Consider the following 19,707-nt stretch of genomic DNA (forward strand, 5'->3'; position numbering starts at 1 on the left):
TGGAAACAAGGAAGACACAATCCTAAACATGAATAGACAATCAGAATCCAGAGCGTAACCCAGTTCCGATGCAAAACATATGACTCTTTCAATGCGGACTGCGTTTGAAGATGCTGATATTACCGGAAATGTCAAAATAGGGGTGATTTAGATGTACCAGATTTTGGCTGCTTCTTGGATTCATTACCTTGCACAAATGTATGTCTTAGGTCCACCTCAAACTTGTATAGCAAGGGAAGACATTTAAAAGAGACCCAACACAGAAAATTAAAAGCAATAAGAAAAGCTCATCAACAACGCCCTCTAAAGTTCCCCAGGAATCATTACTGATAATAATTTGTGCAAGTTCATGTAAAATTAATAGGCTTCTGCAACCCTTGCTGTTATTTGTATGAACAATTCCTGTGATCCTCCGTCAAATAGTCAAGAGGAAATAAAACATAGGCAGCAAGTTCATCCCTCCAATCCCCTAAGTGCCTTACAGTTACTCTTCTTTGTGCTTGAGTCTTTTAACTTTTTCATGACTTTAATCTTACAAAATAAGACTTTTAATTAAATTCAGGACTATTATTCCCCTTTAGGGGAGGTGGGAGAAAAACAAATGCAACTCCGATGCAGGACCTCTGAGCATAACACTACCCCTCTCTTTACAGTTTGTTTTTGGCATTTTTATATATCACCGGCTAATAAAATGTAATGATTTTCATCTTTTACTTTGACATCTGAGACTCTATCTTTTATCTGTTGTTTACAGTGCTTCAGCCCATAAATAAATCATATGACAAAATAAATTACTTAATCTTGTGTTTTATTTGGAAAAAACATTAAAGCTAAGCTCTGTAAGAAAAAAAATCACTTTACACCTTAGAATTGCTTATATACTTTATGACTTTTGTGTCACGTTCGAAGAATATCAAGGTATTGTATCAATAACAAGTGTTCACAAGAGCCACATTTTAAACCTTTCAAATGTTCTGGTAGTGTTTGAGAGGCATGCTTTAAAATGAAAGTACATCTGTCTTTGGCGAAGTGATTTTTCAATTATTTTTATTTTTTAAATATAGCATCATATTGTGTTAGGGAAACAGCATTAATTCCTAGAAACTTCCCCCCAAAAGTTAGGCTTGTTTATTTCTCCACAGTACTTCAATTTGCACAATCCTAGGACTTGCCCTTTTCACAGCCTAAAAATAAGTTTTTGCCACAAATGCCAAGCTTATTTAAAATCATTTTTGAAAGCCCTGGCTAACGATGGAGCCCTTGGGGGTAAGTTCCAGTCTGAATTATCATTTTGGTGATGTCTTCTGGACACATTGTGGTTCTTGGCTATGGACTAAGCAATTGTTTTTTTTCTCTGTGAACAAATGTGACCATCTTTTGCGAATTTCTTAAGCATTTGTTTCATTGTGGGGGGGAGAAGAAAATCAGAAATACATTTGGTGAGTAAAATGTGTTTCCCCCGATGCTTCTTTTCTTTCTCAGATGGTGCTGTCATAGCAAATGTACCTCTTTTCTTAGGTTAATTGCTGAAATATGATGTGGTATGGCTGCATTCTTAGTCATTTCCAGATTCTATTCCAGGACATTTGGGATACAGCCCAAGAGCTTAGCATGTTTTCCTTTTTTCATGGTAAAATTGTGCAAATATGCATTAGAGTGTAAAAACAAACAGTCTAATACATTTTTGCAAAGCTCTTTATGTTTACTGTTTATTGCAGATACCAGATCCTAATTAAAAATGCACTAACAAAAGCCAAGATACAAAGAACAAAGATATAACAAAGCCTCTTTTTTTAAAAAATGTGATTAATCCCAGAAGACTTTCCATTATGTGTCACTCCTGTAAAATTAAAGTTCATATGGCAACAAAGAGGATGATGTAACATTAAATATTATTATGGACCTATATATGTTAAAAATTGATCATGCCATGATTGTATTTTTGTGGATTAAGCCTCTTTCCAAATAGCAGAGCTGAATCCAGCCCTCTTCGTTTATGGCGACTTGCCCTTGCTACTTAAACCTTTCTTTTTCTTTTTTTTAAATAGCAGCTGCTGTAGTTGTGCTTGTTTCAATGGGAAAATGATCAAACTTTCAACCTCTAAAGAACCTATTTGTGTTTTTTTAAGCTGCAATGTCAAATCAGCATGCAACATAATGTAGCAATTCTTTAAATTATATGACCTGATAGGGATTTGGATGGAATTTAAATCAGGTTTATCTACTACCACAGGAGAGGTATATTGTGGCAACTGCCTTCTAAGGGTTAGAAGTCAACTGGTAGTAACAACAACAACAACAACAACACCCCAGAATTTGTATACATTGCAAGGAACTTATTTATTATCCACTAAACACATCCACAGAACAAGCTACAATCCAAGTCTACACTCTGGGCTCACTTGATCCAGTTCAACAAGAAAGACCCATCCATGTGAATATTCCTCCATTGTCCACATGAATGCAGCTGAGTTGAATAATTGCCATACATATCCTATTGATACGGGGGATTGCTAGTTTGGATATGAATTAAGATGTTATGCACATCTACACCTAAAATGACTAGGTGTTGTGTCCACCAGAGCTAGCTTGGCGTAGTGGTTAGGAGTGCAGACTTCTAATCTGGAAAGCCAGGTTCCTAACGTCCTATTCTTCTTCATCATTAGGATGTCCTAAGGTCTCTGGGCTTGGGCACCTTACTTTGTGGTTGTGCAGGGAATCCTTTCTCCTCTCTTTTTTAAAGGTGAAAGCAAACAGCATTCCTTCCTGATACCAAAGAGCTGATGCCAGCATTCCAATACTTTCTTGGTGCAAGAGGTGTTTCAGAAGAATCCAGGAAGCATTGCCTTTAGGCTGTATGCTTTGAAAGCAGCTATTTCTGTCATATAAGCCTCCCATAATTTTGTGACTGGCGTTGTCCCCAAGATTCAGCAAGGCTTGGAGCCCCTGAGCTGCTGGTTTGCTCCTCTACTTAAGTGGTTTGCTGCACTGTGGACTAATTAAATTTTTTGAAGAATCCTCATAGAAAGCTTCACATTACAGTAGTCCAGCCTGAAGTTTATCTAGACATGGGTAAATTAATCTTTAATATAAGTTACTAACCATATGTTAACATATGTTATAATGGAACAAAAGCATCTGATTCTTTGAGGGAAGTTTATTTATTTATTTATTTATTTGTTTATTTATTTATTTATTTATTTATTTATTTATTTATTTATTTATCATACTTTTATACCGCCCTCCCCGGAGGCTCAGGGCGGTTTACATTATAACAGAGAACCATACATAAAACAGTCTGTAGAACATGTACACCAATAACCAACAATTGCAACCAAACACAACACAGTATAACAATAAACAATCATAACACAAACAGGTCCAGGGCTTGTTGATGGGATTCTGAGGGGGGTGGCTTATTGATTGAATTCTGAGGGGGGGGGGTGGGGGGGAGCAGGGGCCCTTGGTCGCTGTAGATTACATCTGGTCTCGGCCAAATGCCTGGTGGAGGAGCTCCTTTTTGCAGGCCCTGCGGAACTGTTTAAGCTCCGTCAGGGCCCTGATCTCCTCTGGGAGCTCGTTCCACCAGGTAGGGGCCAGAACAGAGAATGCTCTGGCCCTGGTCGAGACCAGACGGACTTCTTTAGGGCCAGGGATCCTTAGCTGATTGGAGGCAGTAGAGCGCAGAGCTCTTTTGGGGGCATAGGCGGGGAGGCGGTCCCTCAGGTACACTCAGACACCACTGGCTAAATCAAAATGATCATATAAGCACCTTCTACCAGTGGGTGAACCCAGCCATGCACACCTGAGCATGTTAGTCCCAGCACAGTGAGCCATTTGGTGTAGTGGTTAGGAGTGTGGACTTCTAATCTGGCATGCTGGGTTCGATTCTGCACTCTCCCACATGCAGCCAGCTGGGTGACCTTGGGCTCACCACAACACTAATAAAGCTGTTCTGACCAAGCAGTAATATCAGGGCTCTTTCAGCCTCACCTCCTTGGGTGTTTGTTGTGGAGAGAGGGAAGGGAAGGTCATTGTAAGCTGCTTTGAGACTCCTTCGGGTAGAGAAAAGCGGTCTATAAGAACCAACTCTTCTTCATCATCAAATACTTAATCCAGCCTTTCTCAACTTTTGTTGCTATTGAGAAACCCCTGAAACATTCATCAGGCTTTGAGAAACTCCAAAAGAGGTGCAATCATGCAGAATATGATTGGGAATCATAGCTGTCTACATGCCCAACCAGGACCCCTCCCCTTTCCCACCCGCCCATAATTGGTCATTTTGGTGGTGGTGGGGAAACAGGACAACATGACCATATATGGTCATATCACCTGATAAATGTTCAACCAATTTTGTAAAAAAAAATGTTTTTTAATTAATTAACTCCCATCCATTCAGAAAACCCTTCCAGGGCTGTCAAGAAAACCCAGGTTTTCACGAAACTCTGCTTAAGAAAGCCTGCCATAATGTGAACACTAAAAGGTAAAGGTATCCCCTGTGCAAGTACTGGGTTATGTCTGACCCTTGGGGTGACGCCCTCTAGCGTTTTCATGGCAGACTCAATACGGGGTGGTTTGCCAGTGCCTTCCCCAGTCATTACCATTTACCCCCCAGTAGCAAGCTGGGTACTCATTTTACTGACCTTGGAAGGATGGAAGGCTGAGTCAACCTTGAGCCGGCTATTGGGATTGAACTCCTAGCCTCATGGGCAGAGCTTTCAGACTGCATGTCTGCTGCCTTACCACACTGTGCCACAAGAGGCTCTAATGTGAACACTAGCAGTGCAATTATATGCCAATTTATTCAGACATAAATCTCACTGTGTTATGTGGTGGGGAATGCAACTTTAAAAGCAAAGGTTTGGATACCATCTAAATTCAATGTATGGAGGCACCACTTCCTAGGTCCCCCTTTCTGAAGCAATCCAAAATGCCCTTTGGAGGACGGAGATCTCCCAGTAGCAACATCATGGGGGTAATGGAGGCCTGGTACAGGAGCTGGGGATCTTTTCAACAGGATTGAATAGTCATTTGTCTTCATTCATTCTGCTCAAGATTTGTTCTTGTAATTGGTTGATTGTTCCCGTATTTTCTGTGAGCGATTCATAAGCCATTTCCTATTAGATTTTGCAAACAATGTACATTCGAAAAAATAAACTATAATTAAAATATACATTTCTGGCACCATTATCCAGACCCTAATCCTCCTTTTCATAGTTCTATCAGAGCAACCACTGGAAAAAGCTTATACCTTAAGGAGCAGGTAAAGAGTTTTCTTTTCAAAATCTTTGGCTTGGAATTTTTCCTCTCTGAGACCAAGTACATAGTTCTCACATAACCACATTTGTTCAGTACTTAGCCTCTCAAAGAAATGTGCTATTTCCACAAAAATACTAGAAAGCACTATGCTTGTGTTCTTAATTAATTGGTGAGATTCCTGACCCAGCAGCCTTTACCTAGGAAACCTCTGGCCCAGTTGTGTTGTGCTGGTTACTGGGCCAGGCCAACTTGTATGGTAGGAAAGAATTAAGAATTTGTAGGGGTCATACTCCAGGGCCATTCTGCACTTCTAAATATTTAGCGTTAAGCTACCGAAATTGCTTAACACTATTAAAGCACACACACACACCCTGCCATTTCTCACCTCCTCGCTCTCCTCCCGCTTTCTCACTGTTCCTGGCATTCTGCACGGCTGAATAAAATGGCTGCAGAGAGGGACTCGCAATAGCAGCGACTCTCCCCCTGCCTGTCAGTCATGGTAGCCAGCCAATCAGCTTGCTGACAAAGATGGGGTGGGGGGCATGTGCCTATGTAGAAATATCCCCAGTGGCTGATTCTGAGCAAACCCAGGAAGGCTTCCTCACCAGCCAGCCTTGAAGATAGCCTGACTTTGCAGTCTCGGGTGTGTTTTCCCCTCACTGGGGAAGGGAACAACTGCTGTGGTGTAATGAAGGCAGCAGAGAGTCCCTGTTTAGGTAGAAGGGAGAGGGAGGTGGGATTGTGGGCGGGCGCTAGAGATGGAGATCGCGCTGCTTTGCCCATGTTGGCTATGCACACGTCCTTGGCATGTGGCTTGCTGCTTGCTCTCCTCCTACTAGCGCTAGATGGTTGGGTGAATCCACTTTTTGGGATTCCCCAACTATCACTTTAAAATGGAGGTTTTAGCTGCCGGTTTGCTGCTGGGACGCTGGGTGCAGATAACGTTGGGTAAAAAGTAAAAAAAAAAAGTCTGCATAAGGTTAGGATTTCACATTTTAACTTGGGTGCAGAATGGCCTTCACTTTCCCCTGTTTCCCTCTCCAGACTATTTCTTCTTTCCCTTCTCTTGGCAACAGCATATCCTCCCTCTTTCCCTGCCTCATTCTCTCTCAGCCATTCTGCATCCTACCATGTATCTGCCTCTCATCTTTAGCTATATAAATCATATGTCAAAATAAATTACTTAATCTTGTATTTTATTTGGAAAATGTTAACGCTAAATTCCTACCCTGACAGAGATCCGAGCCCCTGCTTGCTGAGCCCAGCTAAAAGGGGAGGCAAAACTGTGGCTAGTACCAATTCATCATTAACATTTTACAGTGATTTTTAAATGCTGTGATGTCCCAATCCACTGTGGGCTTGTGGTGTGGAATTCTTCCCCCCTCCTAGCATTTTCAAAGGCCAAAACAGCTGCAAGGGTGCTTGCACACACTGAAAAATGGTCACAAACCCAATATGGCAAAATACAGATACTACAGCTGCCCACCCTCTTTGTTTCCTCCCCCCACACACAAAAAAAGAAAGCCAATAAAAGCTTAGCTGCTGCTCATGAGAGAAACTGATGGCTGGAATGAACTAGTGGGCTAAAGCATGAGAAGGACTGTCATGTGCTTCAGATCGTGCAGGAACTTGGTGCAGAAAGCAAACTCCAGAGGGAAAGTCAGGGAGAGATGTGGAGGGAGGGAGACTCAGGGCCATTCTGCATAATGACCAATGTTGCTAAATGTTTGCAGTATGCAGAAACGCTATATTTATTAGTGGAATTTTATCATTCCGCATACCTTCAATTCTAGTGGAATATTGAAGTCCCAGTAGCGGTCTATTCATTCCCCACAGATTTCTTGTCTCGCTGGAATCGCAACAAAGGAAGCAATATTTTCCCGTGCTTCTTCCTGCCCCTGGCCGTCAATCAAACAGAACAGCCAATGAACTGTTCTATGCTCCCAAAAAGCCCCTTTCCCTTTAAAAACTGTTTTTTAAAAAACCCAAACACACCAGTTGCAACAAATGTTTGTTCAATCATTGTCTCAGAGACCTTTTTGTTGGTGTAGGAGCTGGCGCTTAATCGTTTCCACGCGCTTCAAGTAACCCCATAGGCGCGATTTGTGGCCGAAATTACGGACAGTGTCGAACAGGGGGCTGTATTGTGCTTGGAAACTTTAAAGACAATTGCAGAAAGGTTTTTACTGTTAAGCACTTCTGTGGAGGGACTTCAGCTGGAGAAGCCACGCTTATTCGTTACTTTCAGCGGTTTAAGGGGAAAAAACGCCAATCTCATTTCTGGAAGCACGAGGACGAGAATGAGGGAGGGACATTCTTTCTACCACACATGTCTTTTGCTGATGTGTTGTGACTTGTGCTCAGAAGTGTGGTGTTTTTTTCAGGGGGAATCCAGTTTTCTGGATTTCCCCCTAAGCGTTATAAAATTCCGATTGTTGCTGGAGTTCGGCAGGAGTTTTGTGGTTTGTTTACAATGTCATGCGGAATGTTGAATTAAAGCATTTATGAAAGTTAAGTTGGCTACATTTAAGTCGTGCAGAATGGCCCTCACAGCTTCACTGGCAAAGCTGGAGAGGCATGAAAGAGGGAAACTTCAGGCATTTCCACACAGTGGCCAAAATGGCGGGATGCCTCCCACCTGAAATAGTATGATAGTGGTTCATGCTATAAATCCCCTCAATACCATAAAGCCTCCCTGCCACATCTTCCCCTTCCTAAATGGTGCACAAGCAGCAAACGCGAAGCCAAAACCACAGCCAGCCAGCTGAGGGCACAGGAAAGGCGGCAGATTCCCCCCATAAATCTCTTTTTATGTTGTCTTATCTATATGCATACTATTTGGTCCCAGGTATCCCTTCTGCTGCTCTCTTTCCCCCCCCCCCCCCAGCTCGCAGCTCTTCCAGTCCATGCCAGTGCACAGTTGCCCTGGACACCTTCTCTCCTTCCCCAGCATGTCATACACCAGCGTTATGTGGCCGGCACAAAAGCAGCACCTGACATACAAGGTACTCAGAGAGGGAGGGAAGGTGTCTGGGGCGATTGTGCATGGCATGGACTGGAAGACCAGCAAGGGGGGGGGAAGCAGCAGAAGGGGTGGAGGTCTATGGATTGAAGAGGATGGGAAGGATGTACTTAATTAGGCAGAAACGAGGTCAGGTCATAGGCTACAGTGTGTTCCCCCCTCCAAACCTTCTTCTCATTGTTTGCCAGGGGATTGTGCATTTCTGGGAGGTGAATCCACTTAGTGCGATTCCCACAGTCATGGGTTAAAATGGCGGAAATTGTGAGCCAGCAATCGCTGGAGGTTGACGACGTCTTCTGGGGGGTCTGAAATATGCCGCCTGCCTTCAGGGGCTGGGAGGCTACATATCTGGCATGTGGAAATGCCCTTCTTATAGCCAGAAGTTGCAATAGGGAGTGCCCTCCCTGGCAGATCTCATTGGTTGGCAATTGATGCTGGGCTTGCCTACAGATTGGAAGCACTAAATCTACATTTCAGCTTTTTAGAAAAATAAATGAGATGTCTAAGATGATATTGGCTAAATTAATTTCTTGTGTGAATAAAGTGATACTCAAAATCTTAGAACAAAGACTGTTACCATATATGGAACAAGAAATGCCAGATGTTCAAGGTGGATTCAGAAAAAGAAGAGGCACTAGAGATCATATTGCAAATTTACATTGGTTACTGGAGCATATGAGAGAAATGAATGGCTTATGAAGCCTGATTGATTTTCTTCCAGGGTGTGGGCAGTAATATGGTATGGTCTCCATTTTGTTTTTAAAGATCACCCAGTTCAGTCTGAGCTGAATGGTGTTATGTTCATGGTCTGTGTATGACAGGCAACCTCAGTTAAGGCTGCAATCAGTTGCCCTTCCTGCAGTTCTGGCAATTAGCCAGTCCTCTAAATCCCATCACCACCCACCATGCACACATAATTAAATAACCTTAACAGATTAACCTCCAAATTTCACATTTCTTTGGGGTGCAATTATTATAAGCAGTAATATTATTGAAGGAGAGCTCGAACAGATAACCTTCAGATATTTTCCAATTATATTGCTTTTCAGCCAAAGGATATAAACTTAAGATTAATCAATTCTTACAAATAAATATAGATTGCTCTATAGTAGTGTCAAATCACCTATTCCTTTTACACTCAACACGAGGGATTGAATTAATTTACTTAAAATGGTTCATACGCAATTTTAATACATACAGAAAGCATATATGGGGACAGTATGGAAGCAAGAGCACACTGACCATTTTTCTGATATCATTGTAAATATTTAATTCCAATTTGTATGATCGCCTTGTCACTATCTCATGGGAATTGCGCTTAAATACTTGGGCCCATTTTGCACACATTGGATAAGGCACTTTCAATGCATTTTAGAAGTAGACTTGCATTTTCTGCACAGGAAAATGCAGCTGCAAAAGCACTTTGAAAGTGCATTATCCAATGTGTGCAGAATAAGCCCTATAGACAGTCCAGTTGGATTAAGGTGGGTTTGAAAGGAAAAGGTTAAAAAAAATCAGTTGTTTTTTCTCCATTTTCTTTTGGAAAGTCTGGAGACCATGCTCATCACACAATGGCTGAGACAGCAGCTGTAACCAATGTATGATCTCATTTGTGTAAAACAAATGGACCAGTTTTTAAAGGCCACCCTTAAAAGCAAGCAGTGCAAGATTATTGTTAGATAACTACAGCTTCAAGCTCCCTGATGTTTTAAAAGGAAAAAAAAATGTCTTTTGGACTAGTTCATCTATTGATGATACAACCTGTCACATCATTTATCCTGTTTCTTCATTCAGATATGAGCCTTATTTGAATAGTCATGCCTTTTATGGCAGTTTCTGTAAACACATTTATACCCTTTGTATACTGTTAAATTAAAGCCACTGATCATTGGCCTGAGCCATTCCCTGACATCACAGAAAGGTGTCCCCTTGAATATATCATATTCATTTTAAATATACAACCCACAATATCTCACTTGATGAAGTGGTAAGAACACATACTGTTTCTACCACTTTTGCATTCATTTCTTTGTTTTAGAAAGTATATAAACAGCACTTTTATAAATAGGAAGCATCTGTACAATATTTTTTTCTTTTAGTACTATGCTGTGATATGTAAGGACATGATGTAAAGAGGGAACAACAAGTATTCTCTTTAGAAGAAAACCTGCTTTCTCCAATTCTTTTTGTTTTGTGGGGCAAATGAATAATGCAAGGGGAGGGTTGGACATCATGGTTATGATAAATATCTGAAAACTACGGGTATCCATTTGAGGATAGCTAGAAGTAAACAAGACTTTTCAGTTACAAAAATATTCCCCTATAAGTGTGTTGATTGTCTAGGAGAACACTTGGTTTGGATTAAAAATTCAAGATGTTGGGAAGGAAAATATAATTTAGCATCTTTATGGCCAATGGGAAATGCCAACAATTTGGGGTAGGTAACATTTTAACAGATTTTTGTTTTTCGTTCTGGTTTCAGCTGTGCTTTAGAAGGAAGCAGAAAATGTAAATATTGAATGATTGACCTGAAACAAGCATTATTTGAACCGAGTAACTTTGAGACATGAAGATTTGAACCTAGAGTTTTAGGGTAGCAGCTTCCCAGCCTTATTTCATCTTCTATGTGCTTTCAACTTTTGGCACAATTTCCTTGATACCACAATATTCTCCTCAAGATGGCTAGCTGTCTAGGTAAGGATGAATGTGTATACCCTCCTGACAGAGGAGTACCACAAAATTCACCAGTACTTTTGAGAGCATTTGCAGGGCCGTGGACAGGCCATAGGGTAGGGACAAAAACTGGAAGTGTTGTTGATCTACCATGAAGTGCAGGAAATGCCTGTGTGAAGGATATAGGGCAGGGGTAGTCAAACTGTGGCCCTCCAGATGTCAATGGACTACAATTCCCAGGAGCCCCCTGCCAGCGAACGCTGGCAGGGGGCTCCTGGGAATTGTAGTCCATGGACATCTGGAGGGCCGCAGTTTGACTACCCCTGATATAGGGTATAGAGATAAGCCTCTTGAAGATCTAAGACAGTCAGGTGTTCCACCTGGTATAAATGCCTCTGTAGGGTAGCAACTGGCCCATCAATTGCTGGGACCTGCTACATCATACTTGGGTGCATGTACGTTTTCTTCAGAGAGGAATTGTTTGGACATCAAAAGTTTTCCCCATTTGGCCCTAATTTTATACACGAAAGATTTGGGCATAGGAAAATTAGTTTGGATACATTTGGACTTTGGGGAAAAGTCCCCATACCCCTTTGGGCCATAATACTTGCATGTATTCTTCGGCGTGAACTCTGCATTGGTTTGGCTGAGATCTAAAATAGAAGTAGATGTTGCCAACAAAAATTGGAAATTTTCTAAATTAAAAAACTGTTCCGTTTGTCTAGAAACTTGAATGGGTTCAGCCATCTCTTCATCTAAAATAATTTGCCCTTCTTACCTCTCTTTAGATCTAGATTCCTCATCTGAAGAATCAGAGTGTCTGGGGATTCAATAGCCACATTTTTGTGCTGCCTTAATTGGCCATCTGCTTCTACTATGTATGAATATTCTCTATCCCCTGAGTAAGAGGAGGTTGGAGAAGGAGAGCATGAATAATGAGCCCTGTATGTAGAGGGCATATTATGGGGACACAGGTTGGCGATCTCTGCTCTGACCAAATTAGAAACCTCCGCCCTTACAGAGTTCTGTAGATAAGGAATTCAGATGGCTAGGAACCGAGTTACCAGTCTCCTTTAGCTCTTTCCAGTTTGCTGCAGGATTTGCTGGCATGCTTGGAGGTGCTGGCAGCAGAAAGCTTTCCCTTTGGCTTGGGACTGTGGAATGGGTTGCCATCTGATTTCTTTTTCTTTTTAGTGTGTGTGGGGGTATCCACTTCCCACATCTCCGCCCAATCCACTTTCTGCATAGTGGGAGCCACAGCTGCCGAGTCCCAGGTTGTCCTGGGCTCTACAGGCCCTTCAGGGTTAATTGGCAAGTTCCTTTCCTCGTTGATGTCAGGCCTTACAGCCATTGCACCCCAGCAGTGAGGTGTCTAAAGATGGCTGCCATTATAAAGCACAGGAATCATGGTGCATCTTCTTGCTTCTGACAGAAATGGAGTGTGGCAATGATCTCCCATCCTTCTAACTCTCACTACTTTCATTCTTACAAGTAAGAAGAGAGGAGTTGGAGGAGGGGAGATGGAAGGGCAGAAGAATGGGGATAGCAGTAGAAATGAGAATAGAATTGAGAATCAACGGTATAGAGAAGGCTAGTCTCACTGCACTCCCTCTCAAGGCAGGAGGAAGACTGAAGGAGGGCACTTCCCATCAGAAGACAGGAAATTCAAATGGTCCTGTCTCCCTCAAAGAGAGGGAGGAAACACCCATCAAGATGTCCTCCTGACCTCAGGGAGAAGCTGTACATTTTCACCTCAGTCCTGGGACAATTATTTGCAACCAAATCCTTTAAGTTTGTCACAACTAAGTTGTCCCATTGATTTAAACAGACCTAACACATGATTAACTTTTTTCTGTCATGGTCCCTTTCCTGAAACCAAAATTAGTGTTTTGCATTAACATATAACACATTTAGAGATTTGTGGAATATGAATCAGAATACCTATATTGGCATAAAGAATTGACAAAACCGTAATATTTACATATTGTGGAATATGTATCTGATTAAACTTCATCTAATGGTTTGATTGTTTCTTCACAAGGTAGCATTCAGAGTGCAATCTTATGTATCCTTTCTTGAACGTTAATCCTGTTTAAATCTTCTGACTAAATACTCATGATTGTCATGCAGGGATATATCTATGTCTATATATCTTACTGCTTTGCTTACTCCTACAATTGTCTTCCTATAAGCATAACAAGAAAAGGAGTCTTTCATTTTTTTCCTGAGCACTGATCACAATGTCCTTGTGCTTGATATTTCTCCCTTTTCTCCATTAAAATAGCCTTGAAGTGATCTTGCAAAGACCGTTTTTTCCCCTCCTGTTCCTCTGAACATCCTATAGTCGATTGGTTGCTGTGCAGCAGGCTGTGATCACCTTGTCAGAGCACATTTTATACCCCAAAGTGGCTGCCAGTTTCTGCCCTATACATCAACTCCTTCCTGATTTTGGCTGGCAGTTGCTGATGCTGCATGGCAATTTCCAGTTATTTATTCAGCTTTAACCCCATTGTAAACAGCCTTGCCATGAATGCACAGTAATTCCATTGGGGAGAGCCATTTTGCTGAAATAACCTGAGAGTGGAGGGATGTTGGCAGTAGTTAATAGAGAAAAGACTTCATGTTGCATTCAGCCTCCATCCTTTTATTGTGGAAGCTTCACCTTTCATATTCTCTCATCCTTTGTTGTGTTTATTTTTAGTATTTTCCTTCAGGATTTTAAAATCACAGCCGCAGGTTTTTTTATTTCCCACCATTGGATTTTAGTCCGCTCTCAGATATAAGGTGTGTATAACCATCTCCCTGTGATTTTTGGTACAGTAAATGAAACGTATCAGTTTTGATTATATGAATATTATTTAAATTTACCTTTTAAGAATCTACAGTCAAGAGAAATTTGCTTAGGATTTTCATAAACAGCTCCCTGCAGTATGTTCATTATCTAGTATGCTTACCTTTGTTCAATAAATATTTTATCCCCTTTTGCAATACAATGGAGTCAACATAGTCTAATTGTAGAAGGAGGCAGATGTAGGGTGCCTACAAACATCCTGGTCAATAAAAAAGAAGTCTAATCTGATACAAGTGGCCTTAACTTCAAATTACAGACAAGCTTTTTAGTGGGGGGGGGGCATGAATATATACTTTCAGCAAAGAAAGCCCATGGGGCAGTTCCACCACATCACAGTTAGATTACTAGTGTAGATTGGTTAGGCAGAAGGAGAGAGAAAGAGACCAAAGTTTCTTCCCTTGGCTTGCTAGATTCTCACCTGGCTTCTCCTGTCCCTGATACTGTAGGATACTGAACACACGAACACACTAGAAATCAAGCCCGCTGTACGCCAAATACAGCAGTGCTAGCAGGCCGCTGGGCAGGGTCCCCCCTCCGCATGATGTCACCCTGGTCCCCCCTTTCCCCAAGATCCAGGCTTCAGCACAGGGAAAGGAGCAGGGTCCCTGGGCCTCTCCCCACGGTGAAGCCTCGTTCCCCGCCCTCTCCAACCCCAGTGTTCGGCTTCCTGACAGGGAAAGGAGCAGGGCCGGCGTGTCTCAAACACGGCGGCCATGCTCCTTTCCCCAGCGGGAAGCCTTTACGCCCCTCCCGGCCCAGCTCCCAGCTCCTCGACTCCCCAACTCAGTGGCTTCAGGACGGGCAAAGCAGCAGCCCTTTGGCTACCCCGAAGCCTCCCCCTGCCCACCTCCCACCCAACTCTAAGGATTCGGGGCGGGCAAAGGGACAGCCCCGCTACGTCTGGCCCACACCGAAGCCTCCCCCCCCATCCACCGCATGGCAGGCTGCCTTGGCTGGCCACCTACCTGGCGTGTTGGCAGGCAGCCATGTAATGGCAGCAATGGGCTGAAGGTAGCCCACGTTGGGGGGGGGGGTAGGCGGGTGAGAAGGTGCTTTGCACCTCCCAACTCATCAGGCTGGGGCCAAGGGGCCAATGGGCGCTGTTCCCCTTCCCGGACTCAGCCCCCCTTTACCATTACTGCTTTATTTATACCACTCCCAGAGCGGTTTACAGACTAGGCTGCCTTGTACTGAATCAGACCCTTGGTCTATCAGAGCCAGTATTGTCTACTCAGACTGGCAGGGTCTCAGGCAAAGGTCTTTCATATTCCCTACTGCCATATCCAATAAAAAGAATATAAGAAATAAAACTGCCAGATCCTTTAACTGAAGATGTTGGAGATTCAACCTGAAACTTCTGCATACCACATAGGCACTCTACCACTGAGCCATGGACCGTACAATGCAATGATAGCACTGTAGCAATTATTTTAAATTCGGCTGGAATCCAAGACAATTTATGATGTAAACAATTGCTGTAGTACAACAATAGCACAATGTCCACTTCATTCCATCATAGGTTTCCCCTCCATTTTTCTTTCCATCTTGTGACTGAGCCTCCCTGATTATCCATTTTCTTCTTTCCTGAAGAAATCTGGTTGCTTTACCCTGTTGGCTGTCTATTCAGTCCAGGAAGAGCAGCAGGCTCAGCTGCACCCCCTAGCTTGAACTGTGCATTTTTAAGGAAAGGGCAACCCCATCCAACAAAGACGAAGCACCTGTTCCCATCACAGCTATATCTGCGGCTAAGCATATCCCCACCTTTTCTGTATTATGTTTCCATTTTCAAACTTTCTTCAACCCACAACTGCCTTCACACCTTTTTCCAGAACTTCAACTGCTAACCAGGATTAAGTGAAAAATGGAGACAAAGTTGACAAGATGACAGCAACCCCCTCCCCTCAAAAAAATCTGGTATTCCCTGACATCTAACATAAACCTCTCATTCCTTCCAGGATGGATTTGAGAAGGTCCTCTGTGTGGACTCCAGTTACTACTAGAGAGATAATAAAAGATTAAAACTTCATAAAGCTTCTGGTCCAGAGCCAGTTTGGTGTAGTGGTTAGGAGTGTGGACTTCTAATCTGGCATGCCAGGTTCGATTCTGCACTCCCCCACATGCAGCCAGCTGGGTGACCTTGGGCTCGCCACGGCACTGATAAAGCTGTTGTGACCGAGCAGTGATATCAGGGCTCTCTCAGCCTCACCCACCCCATGGGGTGTCTGTTGTGGGGAGAGGAATGGGAAGGCGACTGTAAGCCGCTTTGAGCCTCCTTCGGGTAGAGAAAAGCGGCATATAAGGACCAACTCTTCTTCTTCTTCTATTCAAATCTTCTGACTAAATACTCATGATTGTCATGCAGAGCAAGTGGAGCAAGGTACTGAAGTGAGGATGATCTGGCAGCTCTACAATAACTTACAGCTGCCTGTTGTGTTATTGGAATCCCGCCTGTTAGTTTACAGGTCAATAACTGCTTCATAAGCAGTTCTACCTGTCTTCATAGAAGGGTGTAAAAAGGTGTAAATCTGTTTAGGCTGGTGATGAAACAGTAGTGCCCTTCTAAACATATTCCTTTCAATAGTTTTAGAGGGTTATCTGTTTAGGATAGAGCTGTAAGTAACCAATGTGCAGCATAGTTGTTATGGAACAAGTGTTATTGCTAGTGAAGGTGCTATAGGACCCCTGTTTTATGTTTCTGCAGCAGATTAACATGGCTACCCATCTGGAATTTGTGATGTCAGAAACTACAGTTATGCTAGTATTGACTGGGGGACTGGGAGACCACAATGATAGTTGGGACAAGAGGTCACTCTGTAGGACATAGTTAAGAAGACAATGTATCCAAATGAGCACCTGTGAGTAACCACAGTTAGTGTCCCCCATTATTTGGATTAGCAATATGAACCTCTAGGTCAGAGAACATGCATTCTAGTCTTTCTTAATTCCTGGTAATCCTTGTTTTTTAAATTAAGCCCTGTGACAAAGCAAATTTTTCAACAAGTTAGTTTGGTGAGCCAGGCTGTCACGACTGATGATATATTCTTGTTTTTAGTAATCCTTCAGTGAAAGTCAAACTAAACCCCTAGTGTCTGCTGTGTTTTAGACTGCTCAAGATGCTGTAGTGCCAGTTTTCATTATTATTGATGCTAAACACTTCAAGAATATTTCTTGCTTATACAAAGGTCTTGAAGAGCCTCAATGATTTATGAAGCAAATACGTTTCCTGGATGTCTGTGAAACGCTACTGATGGATTTGGCAAATGCAGTAGTAAGCACCCATTATGGCACCTAGAACACTGTATTTAACCTGTGGGTTTTTTTTGTTGTTCCATTAACAAATTGTGAAAATGATGGTGCTTTTAGCTGTAAAACATTTTAGAGTGTAACCTGTTTTTAGAAGATTAATTCTATTCCAAATACTGTGGCAAATGATAAACAACTTAAAGGAGGCAGAGGGTATATCAGCATCCCTCTCTAAAGAAGGCAAGCAGCACACAGGATGATACAATTGACAACAAGAACATTGTTTTTACTATTTGAAAAGAATAACAAAAAGACAGTGGCCATTTCCGCACAGAGGTCAAAATACTGAGATTTCCGCACAGAGGTCAAAATAATGCATGCAATTGCATGATAGTTTGTCACGCCTCTTTGCCCTTTCTCATCTTTTTCATGCACCGTGTTGTGCATTTCCCTGTCCTCATTAGCAGTTGGAAAAGGCAGAAGAGAGAGCAAAGAATCTTTTACTTGCAGCTCATCATCCTGTCAATCACTTGAGGCAACCAATCACCTCCTGGCATATTTTGGTGGTCTTCAAAGTCCCCGCGAGGCCCAAAATTAATTTTTTTAAAAAAAATTGTAACTTATGTGTTGTAATGTGTAAACATGGCAACATTGAGGCATTGCTTTGTGTAACCACAATCTAAAAATTGATGTATTTTCAGTTTTTGGCTCACTGTTTCATTAAGCGCACATCCACATCCATGGCACACCCACATGATACCTGTATATTGTTGGCTTCTAGAGAATGGCTATTTCAGGAGCACATTCGCAATGGAGAATCTCCTGCTTGCAGAGCTGGCTCAGATGACACTGCTCGTGTGAAGATTCTATGCAACCATTATTCGGATCAGAGTGGACATGGCTTTGTTCTATGAGAGGATGCTCATGATAAGGTGAAAGTGGAACCCTTGTAGATCCCTCCCCAGCTGTGCCCTGCAAAGCCAGTCCTTGAGGGTTTCAAGAAGGGCTCAGAGGGCAGCAAGGTGGTTTGCTCTCTCCAAGGTGAGGTTCCCAAAGTAGATGTTGGTTGGACAAGAGAACCACTAACTGGTGGGAGAACTTTATCCTAGCCATCTGGAATGAGAACAAATGGATCTTGAACTTCAGGATGTTCAGAGGCATCTTCAACGAAATTGTCTTTGTGTTCCGAAGGACACTGCAGCACCAGCCAACCTGCATGTGCCTGCCCATCTCAGTGAAGAAGAGGATGCCCATAGGCATTTGGTATCTGGCCAACACAATGTGTTACAGAATGATCTCGCAGCGGTTTGGGCTGGGAATGTCTATCATTGGGGAAATGATGCTAGAGTACTGCTTCACAATGAAGGCTTAACTCTTCAGCAAGGTGGTGTGCCTTGGAGATTAGGTTGGCAAGGTAGGTAGCCCATCGTCCACTCATGATCCCTAAAATGGATTTTTTTTTTTGCAAGGAAGGCATGCAGCAATGCTTACACATTTTTTTGTTCCCCCAGGCACATGCCTAGAAGATGGACGATGTTTGTGGCATGAGGTTTTGGCTCTCAAAATGGTTTCCTTTGTTTCTTTCTTTACCCCAGAGTATGGACAGGTTTGGGCAGCTGGATCACCGCGTTACTGCATGGGATTCCCCACTTGTGACTGCCCAACCCTATTCAACCCCTGCTCCTAGGGCTGAATTCTAACAACACAGATCACAATTCCCAATAAATAAATGCACACCACAATCTAAGTAAGAGTTCAACAAGTAATTTATTTTCAAACAAAACAGGGGGGGGGGAGGAGAAGCCACCTGGGTCATGGGGGATACTTTTCCCTCGACTTGATTATCTTTCTTCTTTTGGCAGAGGCCCCAGGCCTGACCAGATGTCTCATCTGGGTAGCCTGGCTCGTTCCAGGAGTGAAGGGTGGGTGGAGGGAGGTGGTGCAGGGGTTGTCTGGGGAGCTGTGAGGAGCTCAAGAGTGGCTGGGTTGGTGTTTTCCCTTGCCCTGCCCTCCATAAGGACCACAATCCTCTCCACAAGGTCACCCATCCTGTTCATGGATTCCAACATCCCCTGCAATATGTTATTGCTTCTCTCCATGCTGTCAGAGAAGGCCTCCCTGGCCATTCTTGCCTCCTCCCTGTGCAGTATGACATCCTCCCTTAAGTCCTTCTGTAGGCACTCCATTGTCTCCTGTTCAAGTTGTAGCATCACCTCCCCCAGCATCCTGGACTGCCTCATGTCCTCTTATCCGTGCTCCAGCAGCCTCTGACCAAGATTTATTAGAAGGGAGATTTGCTTCTGCCTCCTCCTCTCCCTCTGAAGCCACACCTTGGCCGAGATCCCACCCAGGGGCTGCTCTACTTGCCTCTCATAAATTGTTAAATGTTATTTTGTTTTATTTAAGTAACCGTGAACATTGCAGACTTTTTAAAGCTTCAATTTTATTTATTTAGTACATTTTTAATCCTTCCATTTCTCTCAGCAGCTCAGGGAAACATTTATTGTTGTGTTTCTTTTGAATAGGGTGAAGTGCCTGGAGAAAAAAAGGTCCATTTTAATAGAGACTTAATGAGGTGATGTTAGTTACCTCCCTGCCTTGAAAAGCTCCGATGGCTCATTTTCACAAATTAGGCTTCTATTAAAAGGGTAGGTATTTT

This window comes from Paroedura picta, chromosome 11 (genome assembly GCF_049243985.1).
Source record: "Paroedura picta isolate Pp20150507F chromosome 11, Ppicta_v3.0, whole genome shotgun sequence".
NCBI lineage: Eukaryota > Metazoa > Chordata > Lepidosauria > Squamata > Gekkonidae > Paroedura > Paroedura picta.